Below are 19,037 nucleotides of genomic sequence, written 5' to 3' on the forward strand. Positions count from 1 at the left end.
ATCAAGAAATAATCCCTGCTCCCCACACATGCCAGATTGTGTCCTCTGTTGTGGTTCTGCATGTGTTCCCTTCTTCGCTAGACAGAGTGGGAACTGATCTGAGTCATCTTGAGTATCCAGCACAGGACACTGCATGTTACAGGATTTGCATATTAGAATGAATGTGAATGTCTTTGTCCTTCACATATGTTTATTTGAGGCATATCTATTTTTTCTGTGTCCTTTTGGTTGTGACTCAAGCCTCATTCGAAAACTCCGTCTCAAAGGATCCCTGATGCTACTTCTTATGTAATAAAAGCTCCCGCTTTGCAGGCTGGTTGTAATGCATGGCCACTTTGTAGTCCGCATCGTGTGAGTTTGCCATGCTGTCGGTAGTGATGTGTGTTTCTTCAGTTTCACTTTGGTTTTGCTTGCCGTCATTCCATTTAAGGGCTCCTGGATCGTAAGCTGAGATCTTGCTGTTTTCCATCCTTGGCCCTTTAAGCATTTCCTTTAATGTTCACTTTAGCCATTTTTTTTGAGCAGTAAAGGTTAACGGATGAGGTTAAGATAGTTCTGCCCAATAGGTCCTCTGGGAATGGGATGACGCCATTCTCCAGGGAGTTTGGCTGTCTTTTCACAAGTATTGGAATACATTTAGAGGTATTTCTTGCTTTTTGAGGTATGGGTTTGTTGGATGAGGAGAAAATGCATTTACTTCTCTCAAGCCAGATATTTACCAGTTAGTATCTTGTGGGTATTTGGGGACCCAGCTGAGCTCTAAAATGGGAAAAGGGATAAGGGCTCATTGAGCAGCAGAGATGAAAAGCTGGGAGGGAAGAGAAGAGGGTTGGTAAGGTAAGTGCAAGACTATCAGAGAGATTTGGCCCCCTTCCTGCTTTTCTTCCTATCCCACCCCTCCCCCGCTTCACCCCCTTTTTTCAGTGCTCTGGGGTTTCCATCTTCAGTTATGCTTATCCTTGTGCCTAAATCTGTTTGTTAGGCTTGTAAGTAGTTTCTTTATCAGTTATTCAGGTAGGATTGCCTCATCAGCAGATTGTACCAGAAAGTATTTGGCTGTGTAAAGTGGTTTTCTTAACGTGGTACATGCTAAGCATCTTTAGGCTTAATTTTAGTTCATAATTATAGCTCTCTTTAAATGGCCTAATCTTTTACATTTTAAAGAATAGTAAGCATTAAACAGTAACTGTCAATTTGTTAACCATGTTAAGACCCTGTGTCTCTGCTAGGCTCTGAGCAGATGCCTACCATGTACTTCAGTTATTAATTATCAAAGGATATCTGCAGTACATGGTCTCTAACTTGGCATCTGAACATCACCATCAGCTGTTTAGCAGGAAAGTGTTTTAACTCAGTGTGTTTAAACATTCTTATGTTAAACTTTATTCAGATAGTCTGTTCTGTCTTCTGTTGGTAGTTTAAATATTTGGTACTTGAAACTTAGTGTATGAGAGTTCTTGGTCTGCTTGCAGGTAAATTTAAGGTAGAAACTGGCCCCTCCCCCCCCCTTTTTTTAAAGCAGACCCAGGCTGGTCCATATGCAGACCTTTGTTAATTTGAATTTCCTGAGTTACTGTGATTGTGACAACTTGACCTTAGCACAGATTAGAAGCAGCAGAAAATAGTTCTGTAGAAGGTTAGCGTCTAAAGAGCAATACTCTACATGGCATTTTACAATTTTTATAAGCTTTTCTTTTTAAAAATTTTTATCAAAGAATTTAAAGAACAGCCTGTATATAAGTATGTATTAAAAGTATGGTGAGAACAATAGAATCATACATGTTGTGTGCTAAGTCGCTTCAGTTGTGTTTGACTCTTTGTAGCCTGCCGGGCTCCTCTGACCATGGGCTTCTCCAGGCAAGAATACTGGAGTGGGTTGCCATTCCCTTCTCAAGCTGTTAACTCTGATTACATCAGGTGAGGTCCAAAGGGTGGTTTTAGAGGAAGACATGGGGGAGAGATTTAAATTTGAATGTATAAGCTATTCTTTTATCCATTAACTTATAAAAGCCCTGTTTGCTGGGCATAGTGGGAAAAACCTATACTTTAAAGATGAGGAAAGTTACTAAGGTTAAAAAATTTTTCAAAGATCACAAACTATGAAGAAATACAGTTAGGACTTGGCAGCAACCAGCTGCTTTACTTCACACGGGCTTTTACTTTTATTCTTCACTGTTTGCATATCCCAATTAGTTGTCTGTTAGACTTGGACCTAGAAATCAGATATATATATATGTGCCCCTAATCAATTCCTAGCCCTCACTTTGTTTGATGGCGAAAGCTTAAATTCCAGAGTTCTAATGCTACATAGAACTGAGACTTGTCTTTTCTTGACCTTACTGACTACCTCTTCTTCTGAAGAATTAAACTGAAACTTTTATTTTAATACAAATGAATGCAATTTTTTCTGATATTTTAGGTCTGGGAAATAGTAACTATACTTGGAGTCACCATGTGTTATAATGATAATTTTATTTGAGTACAGACTGATCAATCACTGCACTCATTTCTGTAACGCTGGCCCTTAATGAAGACTATAGTAAGAATCATGGTGGGGGCCAGCATAGCTAAATGTGAGCTGAAGGAGTGTAACTCTTACCTGCAATTCACATATTCCAGAGTTTAGCTTTTATAAGGTTATATTAAATTGAACAAAAATATAGTGAGAAAGTGATTAGACAAAGACCCATAAGGAGTCAGTATTTAAAAAACTTTGTCAAATTGGAGGTTATTTAGTACATAGAAAATAATTTTCCCAATTTTCTTAGGCTGAAAGCATACTTTAAGAGTTAATGACAACCAGGTGTCAAGGGGAGAAGATAAATACTTGTTTAAATGTGAGGATTTCAGATTCTGTTCAGTAAGTTCTCTATTGTTTGACTGCTTTCTTGTTTCGAAATCTCATACTGGACTAGTAAACAAATAAATATTTAATGCCAAATGTTGATCTGTTCCCGTTTTATGTTTTATAATACAGTCCTGGGAGAAGAGAGAGTCAACCTAAGTTACACATCTGAGGCTTTGGGGCTTCCCAGGTGGTAAAGAATCCATCTGCCAGTGCAGGAGATTCAAGAGACACGGGTTCAGTCCTTGGGTTGAGAAGATCCCCTGAAAAAGGAAATGTTAACCTGCTCCAGGATTCCTGCCTGGGAAATCTGTTCTGTTAGACAGAGGAGCCTGGCAGACTACAGCCCATGTGGTTGTAAAGAGTGGGCACACGACTGAGCGACTGAACACACACATACACATCTGAGGTTTATCACAGTGGGCAGTGTACTTTGCACATTTAGGAATTCATGCCTCTGACCTTACTATAAAGATTGGACTGGAAGTTAATGAGGTTGTTTTTGGTTTTTTTTAAGGAAAGTTACCATGGATTCTGGGGGGAAACAATAGCATTACAGTAATACTCTGCAACCCTAAATATAAATATTGGCAGTAGATAAAGCATAATTTAATGTGTCCTATAAAACCCTCAGTTTTTTTTTTTTTTTTAGTTCCTTTGGCTTTTTTAACTGTGGCTTTTAGTTAAGGAGAAGAGGTGAAAACTAGTTTTCTCTTAATCTCCCTCTGAAATTACCGAAACTTTGCATCCTTAGTTCAGGAGATCCTAGAGGAGACCATTATTAGGCATTGGGTAGTGGTGTCTTTTGCTTTGTTCAGCCTTCTATTTCTAGAGTATTCTTTATTTCCGGAGAATTGGAAAGAATGGTGAGTCAATTACTTAGGATGTTACCGAAATTGTAATTGTTATGATATTGCCAAATGGGCCTAGGGACAGTTTTGCAGTTCTTTGAAAACTCACAGTGGAAACAAAATAGCAGTTCGGGCCCTAGAAGAATGCATGCAGCCTAGCCCCTGGCGGTTCATTCCTTCAGCCCCCGCCCAGGTTGGGCATTCACCCCCTGGAAAAGTGGCCAGTCCTAGGCAGGCTTTCTGTAGGCCCTGGATTGCTTTTGTCCCACTGCCTGCCCACTCTGCAGGGTTGAAACAGGTTTTCATGAGAATCTATTTGGGTAAACTGAAGGCAGCAGGGAAAGTGTGAAGTAAGACCTTTTTACACTTCTGTTCTGTCCCTCCTTACCCTCTATTCTGCTTCCAAAATATAAATCGTGGTATGTCATGAGACAGTGTTCAGAGAAGATGACCTTGAAATTTGCTTGTATTCTGTCAAGGGCTTCTGGTAAAATGCAAGGTAATTTTTATCTTTTTCTGGGTGGATCACCCCCCTGCCTGCCCCACATCCTGGGGATAAAGCACCTAATATGTCCCTTCCATTCTTTATGGTCTCAAAATATTTAATTAGATCTGACTTTTTCCTTAGTCTCTGGAAAGGACAGGATATACTTAGTTCTATATGGACAGGATGGTTTTCAGTTAGTCTTAATCGGGGAGTATAACATGCCAAAATAAATCTCCTTTTAAGAGTGTTCTGAATGTAAGTGGCGGTCTTAATTAAGATGTATTAATACACAGAATTGGAGCCTTTTCTTGGGCCATGGCAATGTAGAATCTTAGTTCCCCAACAGGGATCAAACACGTGCCCCATGCACTGGAATGCCAGTAAAGCTTCAGTCCTTTTTATGCTTAGTCCTTGGAATACTTCATAGATAAATAGGTCCAAGATGAAAAATGCTGAGTTTTGAGCAACATGATATATCAAAAGTAGTTAAGATGAATTCATTCCACTCTAGCCCATCCTTGGTGCATCTCTGTGCAGTACCTACGGTGACATTTTCGCATGTTTTATACTAGGGATATTCTTGTCATTTCTATTCTCCCACGCACTTGCCAATATTCTGGTCTTCTGAACCTCTCTGTCACCATAGTAGAAAAGCTGTGCACCCTTCAGTAAGTTTGACCTTTAGGCTGTGATGATCCAGCCCTTGCAGCTCTTGCAGGGACCAGGACATGCAGGCCAAAGAGAAAAGCTGGTGCTGGAGGGAACAGTGGAGAACATGATCCATTTGAAGGGCAACCTGCTGACTCAGAGCTCTGTGGGAATATGGCCTCTGTTGCCAATCTGTTTATTTTTTATTTTTTTAAAGAGAAGCCGGGAATCTATTAAATAAATGTGAAATTGCTAAAATGGTAAAGTTTTATACGTTGAACACTACTAATTAAAAAAAAAAAGACATAAACCAAATAACATATATTTGCAGGTTAAGTCCACCCGCTGGTGTTCAGTTGTGACTCTGACCTCAAGGTCTTGAGCCTGACTGCTTGTTTCCGTCTACCTCTTGGCTTTCCTCCGAGAAGCATATGCATGGTTGTATGTGGTCATTATGAATATTTTTTTGGCTCCCTTTCCTTACAACGTTTAGATGTGATCCTATAACCTGTTAATAACTTTGTGTATGAATTAAATGAAGTCCACTGTTGTCTTATATTTTTCATTTTATTTAAGCATCTGACTCAGCCAGGTGAGAATTTGGGTAATACCTTAATTAGGAAAATTTTTGTCTACCTACCCCACATTTTCTTCCTGCTGGTCACAAGCACTGTTAGTTCCTGTTCGCCACGCCACTGGTGTATGATTAACTGCAGACCACAAAGAGCGTTAAAAGAGCCCTCCCCCAGCTGTTGTCATTTCTGTTAGCCCTATTGATTAGATCTTAGTTCATGTGTAGCCAGTTTTGACAGATAAACAAGAGGATTCATTTGTTTGCCTTTTGGTCAGTTCCTAATGCAGGAGACCAGTCATTTTTAGTCTCAGCAAGTCAAGATATGGGTTATTTTCAGTCCGAACAAAGAGTACTACTGGTGAAATTGTATTGGTGAAATACTGCTGTGTCTTGGCCAGTGATGCATAGTAATTGTTCTTTCTTGATCTGATGGCAGTGAAACTCACTCTAATGAGTGTTCCAGCTCAGAGCAAGTTTTGTCCAGTCTTAATTTACTACTGCTGCTTCTACTTCAATGATTCCCTTCCTCTGTCCTTGCTATTCTTGAAGTACGGAATGAAGAGTATCCTTTTTCCTCAACACACTGCTAAGGCCTGCCAGCCTTTGTCGTGAATCTTGGGCTTTAGCCTGAGACAAGATAGCTTTAAAAAGCATGCTTGAGTATAGAAAATCACATTTGAAGCCATTCTACTTCCCTTATATTGATGATTCTCAACCAGAGATTGACAATCAGAATCAAGTCAAGAAACTCTTTAAAATTTGTGTGAGAGTGTACTTGAGTAAATCTCCACTTTCTTTACAGAACAAGTGAAAAGTTGGGTTTGGGGTTATAGTCTCAAGGATGGCTTGAGAATTTTGTTTGGCTTGAGGATTTTGTTGTTTGTTTTTAATCTATCTGAATAAAATAGTAGCTGATGGTAAAAATGTTTCCTTTTAGGCTGATCTGAAATAGATTGCAGTCATAATTGCTCTGGACTGGTATGTTACTTGTTACATAGTAGGTACTTTTCTGAAAGTCTTGTCTGAGGTAAAATACTGTGCTTTTGCTGCCAAGCAATTTAAGTGTTCAATCTGCTTTAGTGAGAAAATTCTTGTAAAGAAACTTGCTCTTTATATGGGATAAAAGTATGGCAGAAAGTGGGTACCAGGAAACTCTTAGTGGTCCTAAATCAGGAAAAATTTTCAGCTTGTGCTTCTTTGTAACTTCATATTTTCCTAATGAGGCAGAAATCCAGTTTAATGTTTAATTGGGAAAGCTGTATATAATCTCTTGTTATCCTTTAGCATTTTAAACACCGGGAAGCAAGATGCTTCATTTCTGCTCAAATATATGTCAGGCTCAGATGTTTAAGTTAGCAGTGGTAGTTTCCATGGCAGCAGTGACTCTGCCCTTTTATCTTTTTCTTAGCACAATATTTAGCATAGGTTGTCCAGAGAGATTATTATTCCTGGCTGTGGGTTCTTAAAGACTTCTGCTGAGCCTTTGACATCTCTGGGTGAAGCTGTGGTCCAGAGAAGCTCCCCGAGGGGTAGGACGTGAGTCTGTTTTGTGTATCCTTGCTTTCATAGCATCTTGCACAGGATACCTGTCACATCTGGTGAATAAGGGGCGTTGCTTTTCTGCCCTGGTGGTTTCTTCTGTACTCCCAGCTTCCTGAGACCTTGGCTGGGCTGGAAGAGAGAGATTAACTCTCGATGTGGTTTTGGTTTTTTACTTTCATGGTGAAGCCTCCTTTGTTTTTAACTGTGATGTGATGACAACGGACCACTCCTGTAGTCCCCTCTCTTCCTTCTGAGGCTTGTGGTGTTTTAACAAAGGCTTGTAGCTAGAAATTTTTTTTTTTAAAGCTGATTCAACTTGATGCTTGAGCTCATAATAGAAGAATTAGTAGGTGTATCTGGAAAGGGACATGTGTGTTTGTTAGGGGTGGGGGACTACCTAGAATATGTCTACCTTCCTTCCCCTTCATTGACAACCTGAGGTGACTCTTGCTACTCCAGATGTATAGAGTTGCAATAGAAGGTTTCCTGCTTGGCAGGGAAGGTAAAACCTCATGAAAAAAAATTCCATAAATAAGTGGGAATTTTTTTTTTTTTTTTACTCATTACCTTGAATTGCACTTCTCTGCACTGATGTGCTTTCTTTTATGGGTCCTGTGCACTTTGATCGCAGAAGAGACTGAAGGTGAGTGTGGGCTAATAGCTCAGAGGAGGAGTATCCGTCTTGGGTCTCAGCTTAGCTGCTCACAGAGGGCTTCCTTCCTGGAGGCGTTGTGCCTCCTTTCATGTGCTGAGGATGTTTCCATTCCCAGGAGAAGAAAGGTAGTGAGACTCTTGAGGGTGGAGAGAGGAGCGTGAGTATCAGTGGGAAGCAGCCTGGATGTGAGAGGAACCGCTGGGAGATTGTTAGAGCCTCGTGTGTGATGGGGCATGGTGGGTGGGCATTCCCCTGGAGAGGGAGGTGGGGACCAGCTCAAGTGCCGACGATGCCCCCTCTGCAGGCTGAGATGGTACTTTGTAGGCAATGTGGGGTCAGTGTGAAGGCCTGAGAAACAGAAATGGTCCTGGGATGCTGTTTTTAGGTAGATCATAGTAGCAGTGGAATGGAGGATGGATTGGAGAAGGGACAAGCCCGGAAGCAGAGATCAGGTAGGAGGCTTCAGACATAGTCTCAGCACTGGTTACAAATCCTAGTTCTTCTTCTGTTTAATACCTGATTAGACTTTTGAAATTCTGAAATCCATTTGTAAATGGAAGCTAATGTATACAGCTCATAGTGCACGAGATGACTAAGTGGGATTTTTGTCTGTAAAATATGTAGCTTCAAGCCTTTCCTAGACTAAGGAATAAATGCTAATTTTCCTTCCTTGCTTTTCCTTATTTCAGTCATAGGATTCACTAAATTCTGCTTCAGGAGGTGGTCAGATCATCTTTCCTGTAGCAAAAGATCCCTAAATCCTTTGGAGGGTTTAAGAGGATGCCTTATTTATTTTTTATTTTAATTAAACATAAAGCCTAGTGTAGGCTTGTGTGTATGCTCAGTTGTTCATTCATGTCCGATTCTTTGCGACCCCATGGACTGTAGCTCACTAGGCTCCTCTGTCCCTGGGATTCTTCAGGCAAGTATACTGCTTTGCCATTTCCTTCTCCAGGGGAATCTTCCTGACCCAGGGATCAAACCCACGCCTTCTGTCTTCTTGTATTAGCTGGCTTAGGAAATGTTTAAATTCCGGTCATTTTGAAAATCATAAGAGGAGAAAGATGGTGGGAGGCCATGGAGTTGTGTGTGGAATTGTATGGAACACTGATCTGTGAATTGTGGAAACTGTGACAGCATGCAGCACATCTCAGTGTGCAGCTTGTCGAGCTAGATTCTAGAGTACCGCTGTGAATGAGACTCTGTTCCCTTTCTGCCCTGTATTGTAAATAACTCTGAGTATGAGGAGAAGGTGCTTGTGTCATCCTTGGAATTCTTAGCTAGTGAGGTAGCAGTTTCTAATCTTAAATAGTAAAGTTCCAGGAGACTGAGCAGCTGATGAGAAGACTAAGTTCAGGAGAGTGGAACCTGTGTACTGCTTTGCGGGTGTGTATGGGCTGTACTCTTTAAGATAAAATAGACAAGGCTGTAATTCCGATGTGGAACGTTTAGGCTGTTGGCACTGTATGTACTAATTTGGAGGTCGGGGGTTGAAAATTGCAGCATTTTAAGTAAAAATTCTAATCCTCCTCAGTCACCATTTGTGACCACATGCTAAGTATAGTTTAAGGTAGCATGTGCATCGGGTCACAGGAGTTGACAGTCATGACCGGGCAGTCTTCACACTGAGCTTTCTGTCCACCCGTGTTCCCTTTTCATGTTGAGAAGCTCCCAGTGCAGCTCTGCACTCTGTTGCCCGTTTAAACATGAAAACAACTGCGCCATAACCTAAAAGACAGGTAAGCAAGTCCTCTATGCCAGCACTTCAAGATGCATCTTCCTTTGCCCAGCAATCATGATAATAGCACTTGAAAATATGTAAAGTGCACGCACATATTATCTGTCTAAATTATATGCATATAATTGAAGCTTTTATAGAAAACAAGCCTCTTTACTTCCTCTGCCTCTTACCAGAGTAGAAATAATTCAAAAGCTGGATTAAAACATTTTTTTTTCTTGTTAAAATATAGCGTTTGATCGCACACGTGCCCCCCTTCCCCACTTCAAACCTATAGGAGATGCTTCTCTTCAACTTTGGAACTACGTATGTACATATGTAAACAGGTTCTGTACTTCATGCTCACACATTTGCTTCATTGTCCATTTGTACAGTAGGGGGACTTGGCCCAGTGCACTTTGAGATACATTCAAGCGTTTACTTCAAATGTGCTTTAGCTTAGTGATAAGGTAACTTGTGAAGTGGGAAGTCTGACAGCAGTTGAAGTGACAGTCATTGGCAGGGAACCCAAGCACCTTAACTCCTTTTCGTGCTGGAGAGAGCTTTGAGTCCTTTGTTTTCTGTGTCTGAAAGTGCACACTTTCCAACATCTTAAATGTTGAATCCGTCTGCTGAGAATTTTTTTAAATTAATTTTTATTGGAATATAGCTGCTTTGCAATGTTGTGTTAGTTTCTCGTGTACAGCAGAGTGAATCAGTTATACGCATACGTATATTCCCTCTTTTAGATTTCCTTGCCGTTTAGGTCACCACGGATCACTGAGTAGAATTCCCTGTGCTATAGAGTAGGTTCCCATTAGTTACCTGTTTTGTACATAGTAGTGTTATATATAAACATGAACTCTTTTGTAGGCAGCAGATTAACCAGAAATTTACTTGTGACCCTCTCCTTTAGGCCGCCTCCCCCAATTGGAATGTCTAGAAGTGAAAATAACACTTTATCTGAATGCAGATTCTTGCCCCTTCCCGAAATGCCTAAATAACCAGAAGCTTTTGTACTTGTTTTTCCTAGCTGGGATGTAGCTTTTTAAGAACACCATCTTTTGAGGAGGAGGGGAAGAGAAGATGGACCAAAGGAAATAAAGTATCTTTCTTAGTGTGAATCATGTTTTTTAAGATGCTCCAACTTTCTGTGCTAAATAATTCATAGTGGTGTTGCTAAATCAAATGTAGCTATCTCTTGGGAGTCTCAGGACTTCAACATCAACTGAAAAGAAAAATACATTGCATAGGTGAATACCAGTGAAGTGTTCCACTTGCCAGGAGAGGAAAGAAGCTGGCCCTCTGTGCTGACCAAGGTTTATGCTCCCACAAATCCTACTGTGGACGGGGGAGAGCCCCTTGGTCATGTCTAAAGGTAGTATCTAGTATTTTCAGTTTCTTTAAAGTTCAACAGAAGTATTTGTAGCCTCCCAGCATTATGAAGAAAACATTTCTTGTTCTGTTGACATTTTATTTTGTTCACTTTAGTTTGGTATAAGCTACTTGGGGTTAAACACTTAACTATAGTTTTTGGTTTTCTGTGTGTACGTTCTGCCAGATGACACTTAAGAGTAAAATAACCTTAGTGGCCAGATGGAGTATTGTGGCCCTTTATAACACTTCTGAGTTAAAAAACAATATTTGTGACTGTAAACCTTCCTTGTCTTTTATATTCCCTTTAAGACTAGGCATACTTGCTCTTTTGGAGCTCGAATATGACAGTATTTTAGTGGCTGTATCCTACAGAGGAGCTATGTTTTTAACCTACCTAATGAAAACACTCAACTACTGGGATTAATTTGAGGATTTCCAATCAGCCTTTTACAATTTGTACAACCCTGAGGGGGTTCTCCTTAGCTATGACTTTTGTAGAAGAATGTGAAGTTAATCCAATTTCTATGTTGATTACTACGTTAACTGTCTTAATTTAGCAATTCAAATTTATCTGCCTTTTCCAAACAAGAACCCTGCTACAAAACTGTGGGAGTAGTTGATTTTCTTCTTACTATGTTCATGTCCTATTTTAGGTTCTACAGCCAAATAATGGCGTAGAAATTAATAATGCCCACTGAGGTTGGAATGATTCATCACTAGATGACAGTGTATTCTAGCCTGTAACCAAGATTAAACTAACCCCTGGCCTGACCTTGACTACTGTGGAGAGGGGTGGGTGGGGTGGGGGTGTGGTGTGTGGTGTGGGGGGTGTGTGTGTGTGTAACCCTGTTGAAGAATATAGATTTAAAGTTTAATTACATATCACAGAAATGTAAGTTATTCTCATTATTTTCATGCATCATCTACTTTGTTTTACCTTTTGGGGTGAACTTTTGAGGGTTTTCTTTTTGAACTCTGAGCCTTAGGGGCTGTCGTAGGTTACAAATCAGTGGCTGACATATTACTGAGAGTTGCATCTTTTGAATTATTCTGGTTTTTATAGATTTTGCATTTGCTATTAAATGTTTCACTTGCAGAATTCTTTTAAAGACTCCATAGATAAAGTGAATAACTCTTGATTTAATATTTTTAAACTCAGATTTTCAAATGTTGGATTTCTTTAAGGAGATCTACTCCCAAAGTAAGACGCTAACTTTCTATAAAAGCTAATCCTTTTCTTAATCATCATGAATTCTTAGTGGCCAGAAAGATGAATTGATTCGAATGTGAGTAGTTAGAATCTAAAGCAGTTTCTCGATAATGGATTTAAATAGTTGGTTGTTGTTGTTCAGTCGCCTAGTCGTGTCTGACTGTTCGTGGCTCCATGGACTGCAGCGTGCCAGGCTTCCCTGTCCCTCACCATCTCCTGGAGTTTGCTCAGAGTCCTGTCCATTGAATCGGTGATGCCATCCAGCCATCTCATCATCTTTTTACTGATGTAATTAAACTAACGCATTGATGACATGTTTCCTGCTGGGTTTGTCCACTTCTCCCCTGGTATCACCCTGATTGGAATCACTGTCATCCTGCATCTTGGTTACTGCATTTGTCTTGGTTGGTCTTCTTGTTTCCAAAGTTGCTGAGCTCTCCCACACAAACATGCCCAGTTTATTTTCACAGTAGCCACCTTTTCTGCTCAAAACCTTTTCTATGGTTCACTTTCTTGTGGCGGCCTTTGATGAAGTTGAGGATAACTGCCCCAAAGTATGTTACTTTGGCATATTTAATATCTTAAGCTGAAGGAGTTTGAGAAAATAACAGAAGTAGAAAGGTCATTCTAACCTCCTCCCTCTCCTTTCTTCTCTGAAATAGGTAGTAAAATTCCCATGTTGAAGGAACCCTCCCTGTACTAAGAGGAAGGAAGGCATTCTTAACATCAGTACAGTGACTTGGGGCCTGGAAATCTTGAACAAGCATACTTTGTTAAACTAACCCTTATCTTCCTACTTTGGGCTTTCCTGGTAGCTTAGCTGATAAAGAATCTGCTGGCAATGTAGGAGACCCCAGTTCAATTACTGGGTCAGGAAGTCCCCTTGGAGAAGGGATAAGCTAACCACGCCAGTATTCTTGGTCTTCCCTGGTGGCTCAGCCAGTAAAGAATATGCCTGTGGTGTGGAGACCTGGGTTAATACCTGGATGGGGAAGATCCCCTGGAGGAGGGCATGGTAACCCACTCCAGTGTTCTTGCTTGGAGAATCTCCATGGACAGAGAGGAGCCTGGCGGGTCCCAGTCCATGGGGTCGCAAAGAGTCAGACGTGACTGAGCGACTAAGCACAGCACATCTTCTTAGTTCCATCCTTATCACTCACTACCCCCAACCCAAACCGCCGTCTAGTCAAGTCTTTACACATCTGTTGTTTCTTTATCTAAGAGAGGTATATAAACTTCTTGCTCAGATTACTTCTCTCTTGTGAAGGCTCCCATGTACATGTATAAATAAATTAAATAAAATTTGTATGATCTTCTCCTATTAATTTGTCAGTCTAATTTGCAGACCCAGCCAGAACCCTAAGAGTGTTGAAGGAAACTTCTTCCTCCTCTACACCTCAAAGGTCCTGTATGTCTGGCTTTCCACCTCTTAGACTCATCTCTCTCTAGCCTCCTCCTAGCTTCACCCTGGCTGGTCTCTGCCTGGTTTGTCTTCGAGATATCCCCATGGGGATGCATTTATTTGCTTATAAATCTTTAACAAACTAACCATAAACTTGGTGCTTAAAACAACACGGATTTATTAGCTTGCAGTTCTGAAGGGCAGAATCCCGTGACATGGGTCTCTTGGGCTATCATCAGGGTATTGGCAGGGCTGCATTCCATCTGGAGATGCTGGGGGAATCTTTCCCCTTGCCTTTTTCAGCTTCTGGAGGCTGCCCACATTCCTTGGTTGATGGCTCCCTTCCATCTTCAAAGCCAGTGACTGTGGGTTGAGTCTTTTTCAGGTTGTATCACTCTGATACCAGCTCTCCAGCCTCCGTTTTCCATTCATGTGGACTCTTCTGATTACCCTGGGCCCAACTGATAATCCAGGATAATCTTCCCATCTCAGAGCCATCTGATGAGCAACGTTAATTCCATATGTATGTTAATTCCCTGTCATGTAACATAGTCACATATTTCAGAGTTGAGGGTGTGGGCATCTAAGGTGAGCTGATATTCTGCCCACCACAGGGGTGCTTCAGATCAGATCAGATCAGTTGCTCAGTTGTGTCCGACTCTTTGCGACCCCATGAATCCCAGCACGCCAGGCCTCCCTGTCCATCACCAACTCCCGGAGTTCACTCAGACTCACGTCCATTGAGTCAGTGATGCCATCCAGCCATCTCATCCTCTGTCATCCCCTTTACCTCTCTTTTAAATCTTGCCTGAAGGCTCATCTTCTCACTGAGACCTCCTGTTTAATACTGGAAACTGTCCATTCTTTATCTCCACATTTTCAGCCCTCTTACTCGGCTCTACATTTTCTTTTATTCCAAAGCAAACTTATTTCCAGCTAATACACAGTTTTATATATGTGTACACCTCCTGTTGCAGATGTACACTCCAGGATGTTTCTTCACTGCTGCCTCTGAAGCATGTAGGACAGTCCTTAGTTTGTGGGCGTTGTGAACTAATGTTTGTTGAACGAATGGGTGAATGAACAGAGGGTGAACCTTAAGCAAATCTTTTTCACAGGATCTTTGCTTTCGTGTTGCCCGGCATGGAAGCCTGATACGGACCTAGAATGAAGGGGAGGACTTGGGACTGACCCCTAAACTCACACTTTACTCTCTCACCTCAAAGCTTTTAGTTCTGCCAGCTCTAGAACTACAAAACCTCAGAAATCAGAAAGACTGGCGTCAGAAGGACTCTGTAGGAGCCATAAAGGGCCAAGAGACAGAGAAATGTTCGCATTCGCTGCCAAAGAACATTCTCCCTGTGAGTCCTGCAGCTGTCTGGGGCAGTGTCTCTGGCAGCTCTTGGACCCTTGTTGGCCCCAAGGCGAAAAATCTGAGGTCGACAAGGCTGAAGAATCCATGGAGCTGGAGGCAGCTAAAATGGTATGGGAGTGGGGCGGGGAGTTGACAGGGATTCCAGGATTGAGGATATCCCATGAAGTGTAAAGCTGCAAACCTTTATTCCTTTAGGAACCACATAGCAAAGTGAAGGGGTTTAAAGAAAACAAAGAAATGGCTTATTCTTGTAGCCAACATGCCAGTGCCATGATTTGAGTGCTTGGTTGACCCTTCTGTTGTTTTAATTCAACAAAGCCGAAATGTATCCTGAAAATGCCATTTTAGTGATTTGAATGGGAAAGATAAAACATTCTGTAGGCATGGTGTTTGCTAGACAGATGACCCACCTTGCTGCTTACCCAGCTCTCATTTGTGAACTCTAATTATTCACTTCGCTGATTATTTCGAGAGCTTTAAGCTCCTTGCCTTGAGTTCCTCAAAGGAACGTGCCTTTTGGCCATAGCTGCTGCCTTTTTTTTGTAGTGGGTTCTGCTCTTAAACTAGAGATACTGTTTCCTTTCTCCTTGTGACTTGGCCTTTACAGAGGTTTGATGTCGTCTGAGGAAAAGCTTTGCACTGTACTGATGCTGCCCTGGTTCTGTGTTAGTCGAGAACCCTCTTCCTGTAAATGAATATCCAAGGTCACTCCATCCAAGCCAGACCATTTGAGTATGAGATACTTATCCTTGCTTCTAGCTGTGATTCTTTTTAGAGATCTTACCTTTTATGTTTGCTTGTTATGTTTTCTAGTCTCTATCAGTTAAAAAACCCTTTGAGATCTGTAACTTAATCCCGATGTATTTTTTAGGTACTTTTGAGTTAAAATTTAATTTTTTTTCACTTCTACCTGTACTTCTGCTGGTTTGTTTGAAGTTAGACCCAGGTTCCAGACGCCAGAGCTCGATGACGCTGTTGGCCAGAGGCTTGGAACACATTTGTACCATGTTTTTGGATTTGTCTTGGTTTCTGGCTTTTTTGTAGTGGTCAGGTAGCCATAGCAGGCTCTTGAAATGACAGTATACGACTGATCACTCAAAAGATAGTTTCCTTTGTTGTGCCATTTAACAAGAATTTAGATTTTAATGGGTGAGGATGGCTAATGCAATACACCAAAAAAATGAAAATATGGTTTCATAATTATCTGTGGTTCGAAATACCTGAAGTGAGATAGAAAAACAAGCTACCAAGTTTGCATATTATTTACAGAGGTGATTGCCCTTTCATGCTCGAGTTTTTGTTTTTGTTTCCTAAAGGAACTGCTCTTGACCTTAAGTATATTTTTGATTGCTTAGTATGTACAAATCCCGGAGCTGGATATGGAATAGGTGTGACTTGGGGGCCTTCCTGGCAGATAGAACTGTACAGGCAAAGCCAGAAGAAGATATGGTCTTCAGTGTACTGTGACTGCATGGAGGACAAGGAGCAGTTCATATTTTTAGATGCTTGACTAAGTAGCCTGGTGAAAGCAGTTGTCAGGGATCTCAGATGTCTGTAGACTCTTCATATTAGCTGTTTGCACTTTATTTGCTAGGCAGTGGAGAACTGTTGAGAGTTTAGGAAAGTCTGTTGGAAATAGTGTAACGTGTGAATGAGGATGATGAGGGAAGTTTTGGGAGGCTGTAATTTGGTGGTCCAGATAAGAGATGAGGGCTCAGATCAGGATGGTCTACGTCTCAGTGGACTGGCTGGTGCAGATAGATAGTCCTCATGAGAATTGTGCAGTAGGCTTTTCTGTGACTTTAAACCACACAGATCTGATCCCTGAATCCAGTGGGTTCTAGGTCTTGGAAACTTTTTTCCCCCTAGCAGATGGTGTACTTAATGAGAATTCTCAGACTGTCTTGATTAGCTGTCTGTCTTGTTTGGTGGCTGTCTGAAGGAGGTTTGAAAATAGGAAAGAAGCTAATTAGTTTTCAGAATTTTTTTATTAGGAAGTTTGGAAAATAGGGACTTTGCTTTTTTTCTTCATATGACCAGGAAGCTGTTAGTCCTAGCTGTGAGCAAACAGTAGCATTGGTTTCCCCAAATCCATTATTGTAAGAAACTTAAGATATTAAAGTATACAGAGGGCCATTTAAGTAAAAACCAGGGTGGGGGGCAGGAATTCCATTTAAAAAGTCTTTTTGGAAATTTGAAAGTAAACTAGGAATGAAAGCATAAAGGCCACTTCTTCCCCTGCCCTCCACCCCACCCTTTAAAATCCATGTTCCCACCAAGCTGACACCTCAAGGATCTTTATCTCTCAGAACCAGGGAAAGTTTAGAATAGTCTAGGTCGATCTATGCTCAAGTGTCTTTTCATAAATGATTTCATGAAGAATGACAGGAGAAAAAGTAGTCTTAGTTGGCACAATTGATGTCTAAATTAAGAGGGGAACATACATTGAAACACTTTCTTTAAGCTTTAAAATTAATGGTTCTATGTTGCTGGAATATGGCCTTTTATTTTGCTTCCAAAGAGTTTCAGAGCCAGTAGAATCTATAAATAGTGCACAGCCTGGTTGTCTGTGGTAGACTGAGTAGAGCAGAATTGCCTGTCCTTAAGTGAAGGGGAAGTAGCTTTACATTTTTAGTAACTGAATTGTTGGCCAGCATAAAGGTAAGGGCCATGTGAGCAACTTATTTATAACTTCCCATAAAGGTATGTGTCTGCCTCAAGCAGAGAAACTGTCTGGGGTGCTTGAAATGTAAAAGTGCAGTAGAATCATTTTCCATACACAGCCTTCCTAGCTAGTTGGTGCAATAAAGTGATTGTTCGCCTCCCTGGGGCTTTCAGAAAGAGGGGTGTCAATAGATTAGCTCATTAGCGTCCACTTCCTGTGGAATGGAAGGGATGAGGCCATTAAACTTGAATCTGTGGTTTTCTGTAGTGATGAATGTTTAGATATTAACTCCTCAGGGTATGGAGGACATGCGTTTAAGCTTGATTTAACCTGTTGGGCGTGGTCCTCCTAAATGGTCTACCTGTGTAGTCTAACCGCAATTAGATTCTTATCAAAACATCGATACTTCATGGCTATGAAAGCATCTTATTTTTTCACAGGTTCAGTTCAACTATAAGTAGTGCTTTTTCTTTTTGTAAAATAAAGAACATACAATCAGACCGAATTCCCTGGTAACAGTGGGAGAAGGGAAGAAGAGTAAAACATTTTTATGGCATCCCGTAAAGAGTATGGTAAACCCTTTAGGTAGATGCCAGAAAATGGAATCCATCGTCACATGTTACAAATTTCATCACATATGCATCAGGGGTAAATCATGTGCAGCCAGGTTTAACTCTAAGGATGAAATTTTTATAATCATAAATATGCAAGTAAAAGACCTTTTCAGCCCTCATCTGTTGCTTATTTATTTTCATAGACCGAGTTTTTCTGAATATTATGTTGACCATTAAAGTAGCTGCATATATGGCTAAAATGTAAACTTTGGTTTCTTTGCCAATTTTGTGACTGTTTAGTATTGGAGCAAGTTGTATTAAGTGGTAAATGGCCCATTAACCATATTGGAGTCCTCATAGCAGCACTTATTTCAAATTGTGCTGGCTTTACAATTTACATATTAAAAAATGTTCACTTGATTTTGTTCAGGGACAAAGCTGACATCCTATATAAACATTACTCCAAACAGTCCTGTTTATTGGTCCAATTATTTCAATTGAAAGATGCTGGTTTACTGCATCTTAGTGTATGTGAAGGGAACTTCCCTGGTGGCTCAGATGGTAAAGCGTGAACTATTCTCAGCAAAACTGTTAGAGATCCTTTGACTGTAGTGGCAGAATAACCTCACAGGGTTTCAATTCACTTTTAATTTTAAGCTCCAGGATTAAGGATCATTTATAGTATAATGTAACAGTGTGGGCAAATATAGCTTTTCTTAATGCCCTTCTGATATTTGGGGGAAAGAATGTTTTTATGCAAGGCATTCACTAATGAATTACATGACTGCCTTTTCTCACTGTAAATATAATTTCATTCACATTTCCTCCCTTCTCCCACATCCTTAAGAGATAGGACAGCATGCAGTGTTTTGCTTCATTTTATTATGAAAAAAAATTTTTTTTAAGATGCGGTTTAAGGTAGTGCTTTAGGATAGATGCCAAGGTAACTAGTTAATACTGTTTTAAAATCAGGCTCTTAATTAAAAATGCTTAATTTGTGCAAGAAAACTACATGTTAAAATGAATTTGGAAAGATTAGATTGGAATTGCCTCAAATTCAATTAAGCCACACTGCATGGACGTGCTGGGAATATCAATACAATCACTGTAAATTTTGTACAAACTGATTTGTTGC

The 19,037-nt window shown here is 40.6% G+C and overlaps 1 protein-coding gene across 6 annotated transcripts in view; it reads left to right on the forward strand.

The window, feature by feature from the left end:
- Window positions 1–19,037, forward strand: part of ELAVL2 (ELAV like RNA binding protein 2) — a 141,552-nt gene that overhangs the window by 42,158 nt on the left and 80,357 nt on the right. The window lies entirely within an intron of this gene.

This window comes from Bos taurus, chromosome 8 (assembly GCF_002263795.3).
Source record: "Bos taurus isolate L1 Dominette 01449 registration number 42190680 breed Hereford chromosome 8, ARS-UCD2.0, whole genome shotgun sequence".
NCBI classification, from domain to species: Eukaryota; Metazoa; Chordata; class Mammalia; order Artiodactyla; family Bovidae; genus Bos; species Bos taurus.